Source organism: Bombyx mori, chromosome 24 (assembly GCF_030269925.1).
Source record: "Bombyx mori chromosome 24, ASM3026992v2".
Classification (NCBI taxonomy): domain Eukaryota; kingdom Metazoa; phylum Arthropoda; class Insecta; order Lepidoptera; family Bombycidae; genus Bombyx; species Bombyx mori.
In genome coordinates this window covers 1,258,165-1,276,981 of record NC_085130.1, presented here as the reverse complement: position 1 = coordinate 1,276,981, position 18,817 = coordinate 1,258,165, and the positions used below count along the sequence as shown (strand labels likewise).

Here is an 18,817-nt window from a genome sequence, read left to right as displayed (position 1 = left end):
ATAATAATCACACAATGTTAAACAGTTGTTAAACGAGAAGCTCAGTAAATCATTACAAATTAACATGTAAATAATAATGAATTTTGTGATTAAATTATAAATTGTACACGTTATTAACAATGAAGGATTAAATTACCATTTTGAGACAGAACAATGTGGGTACATAAGATTTTATCAATAAATTTAAGTCGATGCAAAATGTTACAAAACTAATGATAAATCGGTCAAAATTGATGTTAGTTAAACAAGTTCGTTTCTTATTTAGATAATAGAACAAACAAATACGCATAAAATATTTAACTAACTAACCTGGGTTTATCTAACATTAAAGCAATCGATGACATTGGTACTTATCTGTTTCACTGAACAAAGAATTGGTTTACTAACCTTACAATTACGTCGAAATAAGCCTAAAATACCTGATTAATTGAGTGTTGGGTTCAAATTATACAAAATAATCATTTAACAAAGGATTTCCACACTTGAACTTTGAACTCTCGACCACTCTTCGATGGCGTGCAATCCCGTTCCATTAAATTTGCACTCCACAGCTTCAGTATTGTATGTAATCTTCTTTTTCAACAAAGTATGAGCTGGTAAGTCTATCCATCCGGCTCGATCCAGGACCATGTAGGGGCCAGGTATGGATTTTAAATTAAATGACGATAATTCGACTTATAACGTGTACTTTATTTTAAATAGTAAAAAATGCATTCAAAGATACTTTCACAAAAATTGCAATAATGGCGTGTGCGCAATAGTGGCATAGATTGCAGAGAGTAGACGCCGATGAGACGCCATAACGATATGGAGCGGTGGCGCGAAGATTTGAATCCTTAACAGTGCGACTCTTCATAGCATCCCCACTATCGTCTACTGAACATTGTCCATATGTATGCTCCTGTGTAGTGGGATAGTCAGTATATCTATATCTTATTTATAAGTTTCACTTCTACCGTGCGTGACTTGCACACACACACTTAAATCGGTTCAGTAGTTTCGGAGCCTATTCAATACAAACAAATCTTTCCTCTTTATAATATTATAAGTTTAGTATAAGTATAGAGTATAGACTAGCGATTGGTAAGTGAAAAAAATGACAAACCAGTCGGACTCACGTCTACAGAGGACCTTATTTAGGGCAGACGCAACAACATTACGCTTACGCTTTTAAATTGACAACGGCTGACAAATGTTTTTATTATTGTGAATGTCAAGTTAAGATCAACTGAGCTGCATTCGCTTAAGGACATTTGTATGTCCTTATATTATGTCATTTTTATTTATTTATTTATTGGGTACCAACATGTTATACATCAGCACAGGACATTACAGGTATCATATACATTGATTTCACAGTAAAAGCTGACACAATTACAGGTACCGACTGCATGCATTGAAAAAAAAGCGGTTCGTTATATAAAAAAAAAACAAAAAAAACTATAATATATAACATTAGATGAAGACCTTACACTATTACACATTTACTACCAAATACGCTATTACTTAATTGAAAAAGCTCATTGAGCAAGATTGTGGACTTATCGTCTAAAACTGTCAACTGTGCCCGCAAAAACGTCCAGACAATATGTACTTGTTAAAAATGCAAATTATTTCTATACTAATATTATAAAGAGGAAAGATTTGTTTGTTTGTTTGTTTCGAATAGGCTCCGAAACTACTGGACCGATTTGAAAAAGTCTTTTTCCATTAGAAGCCGACATTGTCCCTGATGAACATAGGCTACTTTTTGTATTTTTTTTTTTTTTTTAGTGTCATTTTTGTTTTAATGTTTCCGAAGCGAAGCGAGGGCGGGTCGCTAGTAATTAATATATATGTAGTCTTATGACTAAGGGAAAACTAAAGACCTTATTAATACAGTGACTTATTTCAATGACACGGCTTAAAGAGAACGAGAATTATATTCACTACCTACCATTTAAAGTATTTTAACAGACTTGAAAATAAAAAAAGGAGGAAGTTCTCAATTCGAATTTATTGTGGATGTTTTTTTTTTAGATAAAGCAATTTTGATGATTCCCATTTAATTTATATCGAGACCTGACTTTTTAGATTTCGGGTTAATTCTAATAATACATATTTTATTGAGGTTGACTGCATTTATATCTTGTTTTATTTTGTTCAAATCGGTTTTATTTTTTTGGTTAATTATCCTATTATCGATATATGTATGGCATTGTACTATTGCATTTAAGGTTTTGCATTTGATTTCATCATACCCTCCATCTAGGCTCTTTTACTGGTGGTAGGACCTCTTGTGAGTCCGCACGGGTAGGTACCACCACACCGCCTATTTCTGCCGTGAAGCAGTAACGCGTTTCGGCTTGAAGGGTGGGGTAGTAACTATACTGAGACCTTAGAACTCATATCTCAAGGTGTATCATCTCAAGTAACCAATTAACACCAGGTGGGCTGTGAGCTCCTCCACCTATCTAAGCAATAAAAGAGAAGGCAACAATTATTTTTGACATAACTTAGATTATTTTCGAGAGTTACTGACTCATAGGTTAGCTGGCGAACGTGATTCTTAGCACGAGTCCGTGACGTCACCAGCGAAGCACTACATAAAACCAATTCATTAGCATTCCCAAACCGTAACTATGTTTGATAGTATTGCTTCATTGTTCAAGTTCTCTGTGTTTTCATGTTTTTAGTATTGTTTTTTGTATGATTGAAAGGTTACTGGTGGCCCGGAGCCCTTTCCAGTTTCACCAGGACAGATGGGCGAGCAAGGGCCAGCCAGTTTGAAGTCGTCGTGGCCTAATGGATAAGACGTCCGGTGCATTCGTGTTGAGCGATGCACCGGTGTTCGAATCCCAGGCGGGTACCAATTTTTCTAAACAAATACGTACTCAACAAATGTTCACGATTGACTTCCACGGTGAAGGAATAGCATCGTGTAATAAAAATGAAACCCGCAAAACTATAATTTGCGTAATTACTGGTGGTAGGACCTCTTGTGAGTCCGCATGGGTACGTACCATCGTCCTGCCTATTTCTGCCGTGAAGCAGTAATGCGTTTCGGTTTGAAGAGTGGGGCAGCCGTTGTAACTATACTGAGACCGCATTTACGTCATAGATATCTATGGGCTCCAGTAGCCACTTAACACCAGGTGAGCTGTGGGCTCGTCCAAACATCTAAGCAATAAATAAATAAAAACCCTCTGTGTATAATGAGTGTGAGCATCAGTGAGTGTAAGACACTGAACGGACATATGTTTTTAGCTGTGCTATGATTTTATAACTAAAATTTAATATAATACTAAACAATTGCTTCTACAAATATGGATGCATCCCTATTGTTAAATTATATTCTAAGGTCATTATGTACGTCATCATGACGTGAGTACGCAACATTGTTTAATTGTATTTATATACGTAGATATTATTTTGAAAACATAATATCGAACAGTAAACATCACGAAATCAGAATTCGAAGGTTGTAAACAACAGGCATGTCAATGTCAGTTGTTAATATACCAATAATGATTCTAAAGTATGCATATTGAGGGGTGAAAGACTATTTGGTTCAAGTGACACTTTTGCAAATTTACAGGTGAGCCATTGAAAGCTTAAAATTTGGAAAAAAGTATGGTAATAAATAAATAAAAACTTCAGCCATTTGAATGCGTTAAACTTAATTGAAGTTCAATTAAAAACATCGAACTTCTGATGATAACACTAAATAAACGTAAATTATAATTTGCGTAATTACTGGTGGTAGGACCTCTTGTGAGTCCGTACGGGTAGGTACCACCACCCTGCCTTTTTTTTTTGTATTGCTCAGATGGGTGGCCGAGTTCACAGCCCACCTGGTGTTAAGTGGTTACTGGAGCCCATAGACATCTACAACGTAAATGCGCCACCCACTCATCTTGAGATATAAGTTCTAAGGTCTCAAGTATAGTTACAACGGCTGCCCCACCCTTCAAACCGAAACGCATTACTGCTTCACGGCAGAAATAGGCAGGGTGGTGGTACCCACCCGCGCAGACTCACAAGAGGTCCTACCACCAGTAATTAGGCAAATTATAATTTTGCGGGTTTCATTTTTATTACACGATGTTATTCCTTCACCGTGGAAGTCAATCGTGAACATTTATGCCAAAATCTAAAAAAACCGGCAGAATTGATCAGGTCGGTGGTTATTTTAGTGGCTAACAATACAAGGCGCATCCAGTTTTCTTTCCTGCTTAAAATGGTAACCCAGAGAGCTATGCCGAGGAGGTGAGCTCACGGGGCTTTAACATGGTGACGTTGCTAACCCTAGCAAGAGGAGTGCTTCGCAAAATCTACCACCGGATCGGAAACGCGACCTGTACCATGAGTACTTACGCCGATTTATATATTTCGCTAACATTAACATTTCGCAATTGAAGTTAGCTGTAATGAATATTCAATTACAATTATACAGAAATCGGTGTCGCGCCACTGTTTTCCGGAATCGTCTCGCTAAGTCAGCTCAGGCTTCATATTATACAATCAGAATGACGTATTTTGAGTTTTGAACGTTTGGCAATTTGATGAGAACATGACGATTTTTCTTCAAAATATTCGGCTTACCGGGCTTCTGTCTTTCTAAAAATCTTTCTAGAGTTTGGTAGATAGCTATGGATGTTTTTTTTTTTTATAAATAAATAAATATAAATATAAATATTTTACTAACAATCACGCCACGTTAACTGGTCCCGTGCTAAGTTCGTAAAGAACTTGTGTTACAGGTACCAGATAACGGAAATAAATGTAAGATTTTTATTATACACATACATATATTTAATATACATCCATAACCCCGGAAAAGACATTTATATTTATCATAGAAATATCTTCCCTTGGCGGGATTCGAACCCGCGACCCCCTAGTGTAGTGACCATGTCACTTACCACTACACCAGACGGACGTTGCGACCGCATTTAGTTTGTTAGGACGTGTACAAAATCAATGAAATGCGAGTATTTAGCCAATCACGCGAAGGCACATGAGGTATTACGGTCAATTTTATTATTTAAATTAGGTTTTTTATTTCCGCGAGCTTATTTTTCCTGATGGTAGGACGTCTTGTGAGTCCGCAAGGGTAAATACCACCACCCTGCCTATTTCACACGCAAAACATAATCTATCAATCTATATATATAAAAATGAATTGCTGTTCGTCAGTCTCGCTAAAACTCGAGAACGGTTGGATCGATTTGGCTAATTTTGGCCTTGAATTATTTGTGTTAGTCCAGAGAAGGTTTAAAAGGTAGATAAATATGAAAATGCTTGGAATTAAATGAAAATAACAATTTTGTTTTTCCTTTGATGTGTCCCCTGTCGGACGGATTCCTTTTGTTAATTTACGTCTTTAATTTATTGATCGCGGCACTACGAAGTCTGCCGGGTCAGCTAGTTTATAATAAATATGGCGGCGCCAGGGATGGCTAAGCGGCAGTTCCGTCATCATTCGCAATCGGTGGTTTATTACAATAAAAGCCAATAAAGCCTTTTGAACAATAATTATTGAAAACCGACAGTTTCGTTCTGACTGACTGTCTGACTGATATTGACTGACTGACTGGCTATCTGAGACTGACTGACTGACTGAGACTTACGGACTGACGGACGGACTGACTGACTGACTGTTGACATACCGCCATTTTATACACTGGCGTTACGGCGTCTACCCTACATTTTTGAGATATTTATCAAAAAAAAACATTTTATCATTTAAAATAAGAGTAATAATCAAAACAATGTATTAATATTACTTAAGTCGTTATCCACGACAAATATATAATTGTGGTAGATAGATACAAACCGACATTGGCTTATCACTCGATACGATTACGCCGGGCGTCTCACCTGCTAGCCAACGAATACATTGATTAATCAAATCTTATCAACAGTCGCTTCTCACGTCCCATAATGCGTGACATAAAACCTTCCGGTACTGACCGCGTATGGCGTACGCGGTTGGCTGGTGTGGCCACTAACCGAGCGGGCGGAAAACGAGCGGACACTCAAACAGTGCGTCTTCGAACGCGATCTGATAAATCAAAGCATAGTATTTTTCTTGCGTGATTTATATAGCTTCTTACTATCTTCAAGCGACGAGCTCACAAACCACCTGGTGTTAAGTGGTTACTGGAGCCCATATACATCTTTAACGTAAATGCGCCACCCACCTTGAGATATAAGTTCAAAGTTCTCAAGTATAGTTACAACGGCTGCCCCATCATTCAAACCGAAACGCATTATTGCTTTACGGCAGAAATACGCAGGGCGGTGGTACCTACCCGCGCGGACTCACAAAATGTCCTACAACCAGTCAACAGTCTCTGTACATAAATAGATACGGATCCAGATATAGACAGGCCGTGAAACGTTTGACTACACTAAGCTGCGCATTATCGTCCGTTCTCCGTGTTTTCTTCAAATTACTTACAAAAAACTTTAATTATAAAAAAACTAGCTGTATTCGCCCGCTTCGCTGCGCATTTAAAATTAACATTATTATTTATTGTCATTATTATTAGGGAGTCCAACACTCATATAAATATTACCCTATCCCAGTGATTCTCAACCACTGTGCCGCGGCACTTTTGTGTGCCGCCAAATTTTGCAAATATATAATAATGTTAATATTATTAAATTATATCATTTAAAAAGAAAAATATTTTTAACATGAATATATATTTAAAACCACAAAAAAATAAATTAGTTTATTATTTGCTTTGCAACTCGGTTTTTCTTAGTGCCAAATTATGATGAAGCGGCGTGCATAGCAATAGGAATATGTCTCAAGTCGGCGCACACTTGCTACTTCTGCGTACAAAACGAGTTGTTTTAGTGATAGTTGGGATTCACAAGGTGTTGCATAGTAGTTACTGCACATTTTCTTTCGTTAAAATTGGCAAATGTATGTGATTCGGTAGTAAGTAAATATTTTTTATCTTTTTCTTTGTGTACCGCCAAATTTTGAAATCGTTAAATATGTGCCGCAACAAAAAAAAGGTTCAGAATCACTGGCCTATCCATTAAGTACATGTATTTTCTAAATGGATACCAAGTTTCAAGTCAATCGGATGCACGGTTCAGTAGTTATAACGGAACATCCGTAAAAACCACTGTAGATTTATATATTAGTATAGATTTCGTGGCCCAACGTCGCAATCCACTTACTACACGCGTCCAACTGCGCATATCGAATTGTGAAGAACGTATTTTTCTCACATCAATAAAAGCACAAAAAACATTTGAGACGCAGCGCGTAATTGTACTGGCGGGGTTACCGGCTACTTACCATTCAATGACGAAGTTGCGACAATTTTGAGCTGCGTCACATTAATGTTCATGAAAAGTCGGATTTTTTTATTTTATTGCATAGATAAGTGGTTACTGGAGTCCATAGACATTTGCGACGTAAATGCGCCACCCACCTTAAGATATAAGTTCTAAGGTCTCAAGTATAGTTACAGCGGCTGCCCCACCCTTCGAACCGAAACGCATTACTGCTTCACGGCAGAAATAGACTGGGTGGTGGTACCTACCCGCGCGGACTCACAAAATGTCCTACAACCAGTCAACAGTCTCTGTACATAAATAGATACGGATCCAGATATAGACAGGCCGTGAAACGTTTGACTACACTAAGCTGCGCATTATCGTCCGATCTCCGTGTTTTCTTCAAATTACTTACAAAAAACTTTAATTATAAAAAAACTAGCTGTATTCGCCCGCTTCGCTGCGCATTTAAAATTAACATTATTATTTATTGTCATTATTATTAGGGAGTCCAACACTCATATAAATATTACCCTATCCCAGTGATTCTCAACCACTGTGCCGCGGCACTTTTGTGTGCCGCCAAATTTTGCAAATATATAATAATGTTAATATTATTAAATTATATCATTTAAAAAGAAAAATATTTTTAACATGAATATATATTTAAAACCACAAAAAAATAAATTAGTTTATTATTTGCTTTGCAACTCGGTTTTTCTTAGTGCCAAATTATGATGAAGCGGCGTGCATAGCAATAGGAATATGTCTCAAGTCGGCGCACACTTGCTACTTCTGCGTACAAAACGAGTTGTTTTAGTGATAGTTGGGATTCACAAGGTGTTGCATAGTAGTTACTGCACATTTTCTTTCGTTAAAATTGGCAAATGTATGTGATTCGGTAGTAAGTAAATATTTTTTATCTTTTTCTTTGTGTACCGCCAAATTTTGAAATCGTTAAATATGTGCCGCAACAAAAAAAAGGTTCAGAATCACTGGCCTATCCATTAAGTACATGTATTTTCTAAATGGATACCAAGTTTCAAGTCAATCGGATGCACGGTTCAGTAGTTATAACGGAACATCCGTAAAAACCACTGTAGATTTATATATTAGTATAGATTTCGTGGCCCAACGTCGCAATCCACTTACTACACGCGTCCAACTGCGCATATCGAATTGTGAAGAACGTATTTTTCTCACATCAATAAAAGCACAAAAAACATTTGAGACGCAGCGCGTAATTGTACTGGCGGGGTTACCGGCTACTTACCATTCAATGACGAAGTTGCGACAATTTTGAGCTGCGTCACATTAATGTTCATGAAAAGTCGGATTTTTTTATTTTATTGCATAGATAAGTGGTTACTGGAGTCCATAGACATTTGCGACGTAAATGCGCCACCCACCTTAAGATATAAGTTCTAAGGTCTCAAGTATAGTTACAGCGGCTGCCCCACCCTTCGAACCGAAACGCATTACTGCTTCACGGCAGAAATAGACTGGGTGGTGGTACCTACCCGTGCGGACTCACAAGAGGTCCTAATACTAGAAAAGTGTCAGGAGACTACGGGCTTAAGAGCAGACGCGAGTAAAGAGAATTTTGAAAAATATGTATGCTTTTAGTAGTGTGTTGCCGTATCTACTCCGAAAGTCCTCAGGTAGTCGAAATTCGATTAATTGAAATTATAAGTTTGTACACTATTATGGTTCTATTGTTAAAGACTATTATACTTCTATAAACACAGATTTCGCCAAGACTACACTATAGACAAATATGAATAAAGACAAACAATATTTAATCTACTCTCAATTTGACCACAGACTATATGCAGAAAGAAAATTACTGAAATAATATTTCGATCGAAAATAATTTGAATTTCGTACATAAAAACTTTATCGAAATCCGTGACGTCACAGGGTACAATTAAAAAAAAAAGAGGTCACGCGCGATCATAATTTAATCATTAATCACACAATACAGGATTAGCGATGGCCTGTGTGTATGCGTGTGTGTGTGTGTGATAAAATATTTGAACTCTGACCTTCCGATAAGAAGCCCAATTAAAATAAAGGCAAGGCAGAATGAAAAATCCGTAGGCCCCCGATTAGATAGGGTGACATCAAAATGTTTAATCAAACCACATTAATACGACACACGATGCCTTGTAATTCGTTAAAACTTTTTTTTAATACGCATCGAATATCTTGACCTGTATCTTTGAGTGACGGAATCTTTCAGCATATATGTCACCGACTTCGAAGACTCTGATTAACTTGAAAATTTGTACACGCATTATTTTTTTCTTACCTATTCTAGTAACTTCGAGGGGTTATTCTAGATTCGCCGAATTAGTAGGTGAGCTTACGGGGCTCAAACCTGACGACGTTGCTAACACGAACCCTAGCAAGAGCCGTGCTTCGCAGAATCTACCACCGGATCGGAAACGCGACCCACTGAGACGATCCGGCCAGAAGCTCAGTGGGCTGCAATGATTTTTTTGTTTTATAGATCTAATATCATGACCATATTAAAGGGATAAAAAAAAAATTAATAATGCATCCGATTGATTTGAAACTTGGTATCCATGTAGAAAATACATGTACTTATTTGATAGGCTAATATTTATATGAGTCTTGGACTCCCTACACCAGTTGCGGGGGCGTTAATGATGAGAATCTTTGTGGGGGTGAGAAATAATAATGTGAATTTTAAATGCCCAGCGAAGCGGACGGGTACAGCTAGTATCTACTGAAAACAATGAATCGTGTCGCCGATTGATTGTATAGTGATTCTGAATTGGATACGACGGGTCCTAGTTTGTTATCGTCGAAATATGTTTATAATTCTACATGCATGGAGATGCCAAATGTTCACAATTCTAAAGTAGTCCTAAGCCCAATTTTAGAGTGGCTATTGACCAGACCAAAAATGACTCCATAGAGCGCCTTGTCGTTCAGAGCAAAGTAGAAGGCGCCAGACCGCGTGGAAGGTTACCCATGCGATGGATCGACCAGGTCAAGTCGGCAGTTAGCGGTTGTTTGCATGAGTGTACCAGACTCACCAAAAACCGGGAGAAGTGGCGATTGCTCGTGGCGTATAACGTCTGCCCACAGCAACGCTACAGAATGACGACCACGACCGCTCCGACAAGAGTGATACGACAACGGAGATTGACCAGATCGCTGGGCTGATAACATTATCTAGCTAAAAATGCTGTCATTGCGTTGACTGGTGGTAGGACGTCTTGTGAGTCCGCACGGGTACAGGTACCACCACTCCGTCTATTTCTGCCGTTAAGCAGTATTGCGTTTCGGTTTGAAGGGCGGGGCAGCCGTTCTATCTATACTGAGACCTTAGAACTTATATCTCAAGGTGGGTGGCGCATTTACGTTGTAGATGTCTATGGGCTCCAGTAACCACTTAACACCAGGTGGGCTGTGAGTTCGTCCACCCGTTTAGGCAATAAAAAAAAATCATTCGAAGCGTCAATGTACTTTTTACTTAGGACGTCTTAGCTTGGAGCGTTGAATGTGAAAGCTAATTTTTATCCCATCTACCTTCAGAAAGCAGTATCGAAATTTATTTTTAAAATTATTTTGCAATAAATATTTTTTCTTTGGTAGGTATAGGGTAAATCGAGTGTGTAGTAGAAACAAATCTGTATTCATTTTGCTCGTCCGCACTCTCAAGAGTAAGGTACGTTTCAAGGGAATCGTTTGAGACATTCCTGCTAGCCTCTGCTAGCTTCTAGCTTCCTACTAGTCTCTGCGGTTAACTATCGTTTCCAGAGATCATTTCATCCTAACCCATGCATCAGTCCGCTGAGTTTCTCAGAGAGCGGGTGGAATTTCTCGGTAGACCGACGGTCCTAATGTGTTTTTTTTAAGCAAGGAAGGATACTGGTGGCTCGGAAGTCTTTGGAGTTTGCAAGTAAGCAGCTACGAGATCAGCTACGAGGGGTGGGATATGCTGATAACCGCCCGAGAGCCTCCGAAAGAGACCTATTAGCTCAAGAGTAGCTGCTTAGTGAATGCATCTGCTACTTGATCGGAATCGCGACCCGCTGAGAAGATCAGAGGCGAGAAACTCATCGAAGCTCCTAATGTTATTTATTATTCGGAAATTGTATAAATATAGGGTGTGTTTTTTATCTTTTTTGTTTCTCGTCGGATCTTCTTAGTGGGTCACATTTCCTATCCGGTGATAGATTCTGTGAAGCACTGCTCTTGCTAGGGTTAGTGTGAGCAACGTCGTCAGGTTTGAGCCCCGGGACCTCACCTACACGCTAGGATAGCGCTGATATAGCCTCTCAAAGCTAACAGTATAGATAAGAAAAAATGTTTTTTTTTCCGTAGTAATCCATTGTTTCTGTAATTATTTATTCAATTCTTTTTTAATTATCGTCGTGAGTTTGCTGAAGATTAAGTATATTGAAAGATTTCGTTGCCTACAAACAAACACACATACATATCAATCCAATAAAAGCGTGTTTAAAGCTTACTTTTATTATTTAAATTAAATAGCAGACGCAGTCAGCTTTGCTGCCGATCTTCCATTTGACTTTAACGACATCGATTTCACTTGCTACGCCGCTTTGAAGGTATTCTAAAAATTTCATAGAAATCGGTCCGACCTTTCCGGCGTATATAGGGATTATGTGTACATGCGCACATCGACTTTTATACATATATAGATTACACTGAGTTATCAGCTCATCGATTAATACAGATAAGATAATTGAATTAAAAATTGCATAATATATTTTTTTTAATCTACACAGGAAGTCGTTACTAGAGTTTCCATTTTGTGCCGAACCGGTGGAATTAGTTTTTAATCTATACTAATATATAAATCAACAGTGGTTTTTACGGATGTTCCGTTATAACTACAGAACCATGCATCCAATTGACTTGAAACTTGGTATCGATGTAGAAAATACATGTACTTAATGGATAGGCTAATATTTATATGAATGTTAGAGTTCCTACACCAGTTGCGGGGGTGTTAGTGATGAGAATCTTTGTGGGGGTGAGAAATAATAATGTTAATTTTGAAGTCGTCGTGGCCTAAAAGATACGACGTCCGGTGCATTCGTGTTGAAGCGATGCACCGGTTTTCGAATCTCGCAGGCGGGTACCAATTTTTCTAATGAAATACGTACTCAACAAATGTTTACGATTGACTTTCACGGTGAAGGAATAACATCGTGTAATAAAAGTGAAACCCGCAAAATTATAATTTGCATAATTACTGGTGGTAGGACCTGTTGTGAGTCCGCGCGGGTAGGTACCACCGCCCTGCCTATTTCTGCCGTGAAGCAGTAATGCGTTTCGGTTTGAAGGGTGGGGCAGCCGTTGTAACTATACTGAGACCTTACAACTTATATCTCAAGGTGGGTGGTGCTTATGTTGTAGATGTCTATGGGCTCCACTTAACACCAGGTGGGCTGTGAGCTCGTCCACCCATCTAAGCAATAAAAAATAAAAAATAAAAATGCCCAGCGAAGCGGACGGGTACAGCTAGTGGTTAATAAATACATTTAGTACACGCATTAGAACCTTTTCGAGCACGAAGATGCATTTAGAAGCGATAATAATAAAAGATTACTAAGCTCCCCTTAAAAAAAATGCTTTTACTCGGCACGCAATGAACGCACAATTAAAGCTCCTCTAATGCGGGTCATCCGTAAACTACCTTTAGCATTAGTTGCGCTCTCTCGTTCTTGAAATTCTTGAAACAATAACGTGTTATTACTTCGGCCTGTTATTAAGAAGGACTCGGGACCTTCGCGAACCCCACCCGGTTCTACGAATATGAAGAGCAATGTCGATTTATTTTGAAAACCTTAACGCAATTATCAAGGAGGCTTTCTATGTAAGCCGCGTTACTAAGAAGTGCTTTGCTGTGAGTCCGTAGGGTTTTTTTTATGAAGGAATGATTACTGGTGGCCCGGAGGCCTTTCCAGTTTCATCAGGACAGGTCGGCGAGCAAAAGCTCAGCCAGGAGGGTTGGGATTTGGTAAAAGCTGCCGAAACCCCTCCGAAGAAGACCTAACAATTATCAGTTAACTTTTACGCTATCGAGAACGTTAAATAACTCGCACTAAGCACACTTTTTTTTTTATTGCTTAGATGGTTGGACGAGCTCACAGCCCACCTGGTGTTAAATGGTTACCATGGAGCCCATAGATATCTACAACGTAAATGCGCCACCCACCTTGAGATATTAATTACTTCTAAGGTCTCTAGTATAGTTACAACGGCTGTCCCACCCTTCAAACCGAAACGCATTACTGCTTCACGGCAGAAATAGGCAGGGTGGTATCTACCCGCGCGGACTCACAAGAGGTCCTACCACCAGTAAAAATGTTGGTGTTAATTGGATTGCAATAGTCATGACCAAAGCGACCGGTCCGAAGCGGACTGCGGCCAGTGCGCTCCGAAATGGCGCTTAGTGGGCGACTAATTCAATAGACGCGGCGCTTAATCTAATAAAATGTAGTTGCGACTGATTTGAAGGTCCGTAGATGTGATGTCTACTCCGACAGTTGAAGGAAGGACAGTTGTTTTAATGCTATTGGGACAGCCACTGAGTTTCTTGCCGGATCTTCTCAGTGGGTCGCGTTTCCGATCCGGTGGTAGATTCTGCGAAGCACGGCTCTTGCTAGGGCTAGTGGTAGCAACACTCGGGTTTGGCTCAATGACCACCATTTTACTGAGATTATATTTCATCCCATTTCATTTTATTTAATTTCATCCCAATTGATTAATGTCTCAAATTAATCATCTTCATTTCATTTCACTCCATAATATCATTTTTTATAAAAATATGAATATAAATAAAAATAAGACATGACTTAAAGGTCTCAGTTACCAGGTCATAAAATCCCTTAGCCCCGTGAGCTCATCTACACACGTTAGGGTGAAGCTGAAATAGCCTCTCAAGGCTATCAGCGTAGGTAGGAAAAAAAAGCTATTGGGACATAGAAAAGGATAACATTATTGAATGTTTACACTCTCGAGATTTTTCTACATGGCTTGCTAAATATTATACACAAAATTGTTGTTTTAACAGCGGAATCGGGGGTTTTTTATCACCATTTTTAGTTTTAATTATCTTTTTTTTTTTTATTATTGACGCACATGTAGTTTTATATGGATCATCAATAGATGGCGTGGGTAGTGGATTGTGGAAGAAATCAGGAAATGGAAGTCACACGGACACAGCCCACTGAGCTTCTCGCCGGATCTTCTCAGTGGGTCGCGTTTCCGATCCGGTGGTAGATTCTGCGAAGCACGGCTCTTGCTAGGGTTCGCGTTAGCAGCGTCGTCAGGTTTGAGCCCCGTGAGCTCACCTACTCGCTTGGTTACGCTGGCCTAGCCTTTCAAGGCTACCAGCTTAGGTAGGACCATAAAAAACCTTCTGGATTAGGCCTGGATTATAGATATACTAGTAATAACATTCAATACTTTGGGATAATTCTAATAGACCCGCGCGAATCGCAGTGAAGGTGTCTTGTACAGTGGCCCTTTCATATCCTTAATTATATTGGACGAGACTGTGTATCGAGTGACGTCATTGAGTCGGGCCTTAAAACCCACGGCCGATATCACCTATGACCTGTCGACGAACTGCCGCAAACTGCCGCGGTTATTTTAAATGCTTAACCGCTTTTTAACTACGATGGTATTGTGGGGGCCAGTCATTAAACACACGAAATGAACAAACTACCCTACCGTAAACGAGAAACAATATTCTTATGAAGGTTTAGGTATTTTATTATTATTTTAGTTATTTATTGGGCATTACTAGCTGACCTGTCAAACTCCGTAGTGCCTCAATCGATAAATAAAAGACCTAAACTTTATTTAATTCCGAGAATTCTCATATTTATCTACCATTTAAACCTACCCTCGACTTCCACAAATAATTCAAGACCAAAATTAGTCAAATCGGTCCAGCCGTTCTCGAGTTTTAGCGAGACTAACGAACAGCAATTCATTATTTTTTTTAAATACATATATCGATTAGGTTATCCTAATACCTACATACAACGTGTTACAAAATACCTACCCCGTAAAAAATATATAATTAATTATCGAAGCCAAAAATTTTGTCAACCCTAGTAAGCTGTCATGTCAGGGAACTAAGTTAAAAGAGAAAATGCCCAAAACGCCTTGCCTTGCCTTGAAGTGTCAATGATTATGATCGAATTTCCAGCACTATTTATCGTAAAAGAAAATTGTTTTATTTCTTATAATGAAAAGCGAATGTTTCTGGCTAAAACTCCCGCGCCACCTAAAGCTATTTTAAAGTACATTGCGTTTAAAGATGAAAACGTTAGCCCGATTTCGTTAAACAATCATCATTGAACAGCAAAGCGTGTTCTAAAGTATTTTACTATTCGCAATACGAACGGACGGAACATTCAATTGTCGCGCTGATTTATTGTTGGACGTATGAGATTTATAATTTGGAGCAGAATGAGCACGTTCAAAACTTCACGTATTGTTGTCTTGCAACGCCAAAAAATTCTCAACCATGGTTCTAAAAGATTAAAATCAAGAGGTTAACCTGCAAAAGATTTTAGTGGCCAAAAGCCGAGATAGCCTTCCCTATAAAATTTACATAGTAATTCAAAATTTAAAACATAAAGTACACATTTAAAATAAAACAAAATACAACTCACCTAAAGCGCCTTCCGGTGACGAAATCTCGCCGGCTACGATATTTACCGTAAAGATTTTACGTAGGTATGTAAAAAAATTACTTTACCGAACAACGAGACGAATTTATCATTAATGAAATACTGTTCATATTATTCTTTTTGTTACAAATTTAAATGGCGGACAGCTACACGCTTTCAAAAAATTAGAACACAAATTTGAAATTCGAATGCACGTGTGCGATCCGGATCGTTCGATAGGGTTGCGCGTCACCACGACCGAAAGTTATCGATGTAAGGAATAGTTTAAAAAAGACGTGTAATATTCGCGCCTGCTTACTCACGAATGCGAAGAACTCGGACTGTCACGTACTTTATCAGTAAGAATACTGGTAGCGAACACTTATATTTTAAAATATTGACGATACTAAATATTAAAGTAATTGCGTATTTATCGATTGAAAAATTTTTCATTGATTTAGCATTATTCGAATTAGGACGCTGACTCTAAAGAAATTGATTTAATAATTTATTTATTTGTAATTGTATTTTATGAATTCCGAGGTCGTTGACCCGTTAGTGATTTCGTAAGAAAAACGCGTGATCGGATTGCGTTATAGTTTATACAATTAGCTTTAGTAATGAGTTTTTTTTAAGTAATTTTGTTAGATCTATACAATTCGCTTTCGACAGTTAGGTCTTTAGTCATCTTAGTGATTGAAAATTGTGGACTTACGCCAAAGTAATAGGTACAGGCGAATTGATAAGGATACTGGGCGCACACCGGACGCCGCGAGAAATCTAGATTGAAGCCGTATTTTGTTGAAGATTCATGAAAATTAAAACATTTCTTTAAATACACAATATGTGGAAGCCGACATATTTATAATAATAATAAAAAGTAGTACATACGAAGTTTAGCCTGTGTCTATATCAAGCCGCGAAGGCATGCATGAAGACAATTTTGGTAGAACAAAATTATTTCTTACGTAATTGGTATACACATATGACTGTTTCTTGCATACATGGACGAATTATATACTGGTGGTAGGACGTCTTGTATGTCCGCACGGGTAGGTACCACCGCTCCGCCTATTTCTGCCGTGAAGCAGTAATGCGTTTCGGTCTGAAGGGTGAGGCAGCCGTTGTAACTATACTGAGACCTTAGAACCCATATCTCAAGGTGGGTGACGGAATTTACGTTGTAGATGTCTATGGGCTTCGGTAACCACTTAACAATCCATCTAAGCAATAAAAAATAAAAAAAGAATGAGCTCACTGACCTTCTGGTTTTAGGTAACATTACTGCATCGCGGCAGTAAAGGTCAGATCGGCCGTGGTACCCGTGTGGGTAGGGGGCTACCTAAGACGCCTTACCGTGAGTGATTAGGCATCTTCATATAATTCGCGAGCAGTCTATCATTCCTTCTCCCTGAGTCGCATTCCTCATGTCTGCCTCCCATTATCCTTCTCTGGATGATGTTTCGCCATCTTCCTCTGTTCTCGGCAGTGTGTATGGCATCGTAGACTGTAGGTATCCAGAGTGGTACGGATTTGGTCTATTATTATTTAACACGATTTTTAGAATGCTACTTCGCCGTCGCAAGCGCCGCGGTCACCGGGGGACTGAAGCCTGTGGGTGGGAGGAGGAGTTAGGAGCAGACAATCTGTCTATCAGTTTGCTTAGTGCGAGTTTTTTAACGTTCTCGATAGCGTAAAAGTTAACTCAGATTTGTATGCAGTTCGAACGTTTGCCTACGTTTGCCGCTAGGGGCGCTGTTGCATACAAATTTAAGTTAACTTTTACGCTATCAAGAACCTTAAAAAGCTCGCACTAAGTACTGTGGTTCGTTATTGGCGTTAACGTCGGACCTGGATGTCTCATCAGATAATATACACTAAAGATATCTTAGACGAATAAAAAGTAATAGAGAACCCATGAAATGTGTCCAAACAATGTTATGAACGCGTTAAATAAATTGTTCTTGCGTAAGCTATTGAGCTTAAAACAAATTATGACAATTAGGTAAGATTACTTAAACCCGCAAAATTATAATTTGCGTAATCACTGGTGGTAGGACCTCTTGGGAGTCCGCACGGGTAGGTACCACCACCCCGCCTATTTCCACCGTGAAGCAGTAATGCGTTTCAGTTCGAAGGGTGGGGTAGCCGTCGTAACTATGCTGAGACCTTGGAACTTATATCTCGAGGTGGGTGGCGCATTTACGTTGTAGATGTCTATGGGCTCCAGTAACCACTTAACATCAGGTGGGCTGTGAGCTCGTCCATCCATCTAAGCAATAAAAAAAAAAAAAAAAAAAAGATACCACGTACCATCCGGCTATGGTTTCCACGTACCATTCGGCTATGGAATGAGCTCCCCTCCACGGCGTTTCCCGAGCGCTATGACATGTCCTTCTTCAAACGAGGCTTGTGGAGAGTATTAAGCGGTAGGCAGCGGCTTGGCTCTGCCCCTGGCATTGCTAAAGTCCATGGGCGACGGTAACCACTCACCATCAGGTGGGCCGTACGCTCGTCTGCCTACAAGGGCAATAAAAAAAAAAACATTTTCAAATCGTGAAATTGCAAAAACCTTACATAGATTTTTAATAGCTAGCTCTGATGTGTATTGTTAAGTTTTAAAATATACACATGTAGACACATAAAATAAAGGTTGATGATGTATATGATATGCGCGTATTGTGTTGCTTTGTTTTGTAAGATTAAATTTATTAATTTCTTTGTTCGATTTTTACTCATATGTGATGTTGATGTCGCAAACATGTTTGGGTTTTTGTTTAACATCTTTATATTATATGCTCGTTTTCTAATTGTCGGTTTCCCAAATAAGTAAAATATAAGTA

General features: G+C 38.9%; 1 protein-coding gene across 3 annotated transcripts in view; it reads right to left on the bottom strand.

Annotated features, from left to right (window-relative positions):
- The window catches only part of LOC733013 (insulin-related peptide binding protein), a 77,141-nt gene extending 60,580 nt beyond the window's left edge, over positions 1 to 16,561 (bottom strand). The window contains exon 1 of one of the 3 annotated variants that reach the window (XM_038019655.2): positions 15,978 to 16,561. The gene's annotated coding sequence lies outside the window, so the exon portion shown is untranslated. The remainder of the gene's footprint in view (positions 1 to 15,977) is intronic. The other 2 variants (XM_062675542.1, XM_062675537.1) reach the window with 2 other exon arrangements.
- Between the last annotated feature and the right edge of the window lie 2,256 nt (positions 16,562 to 18,817).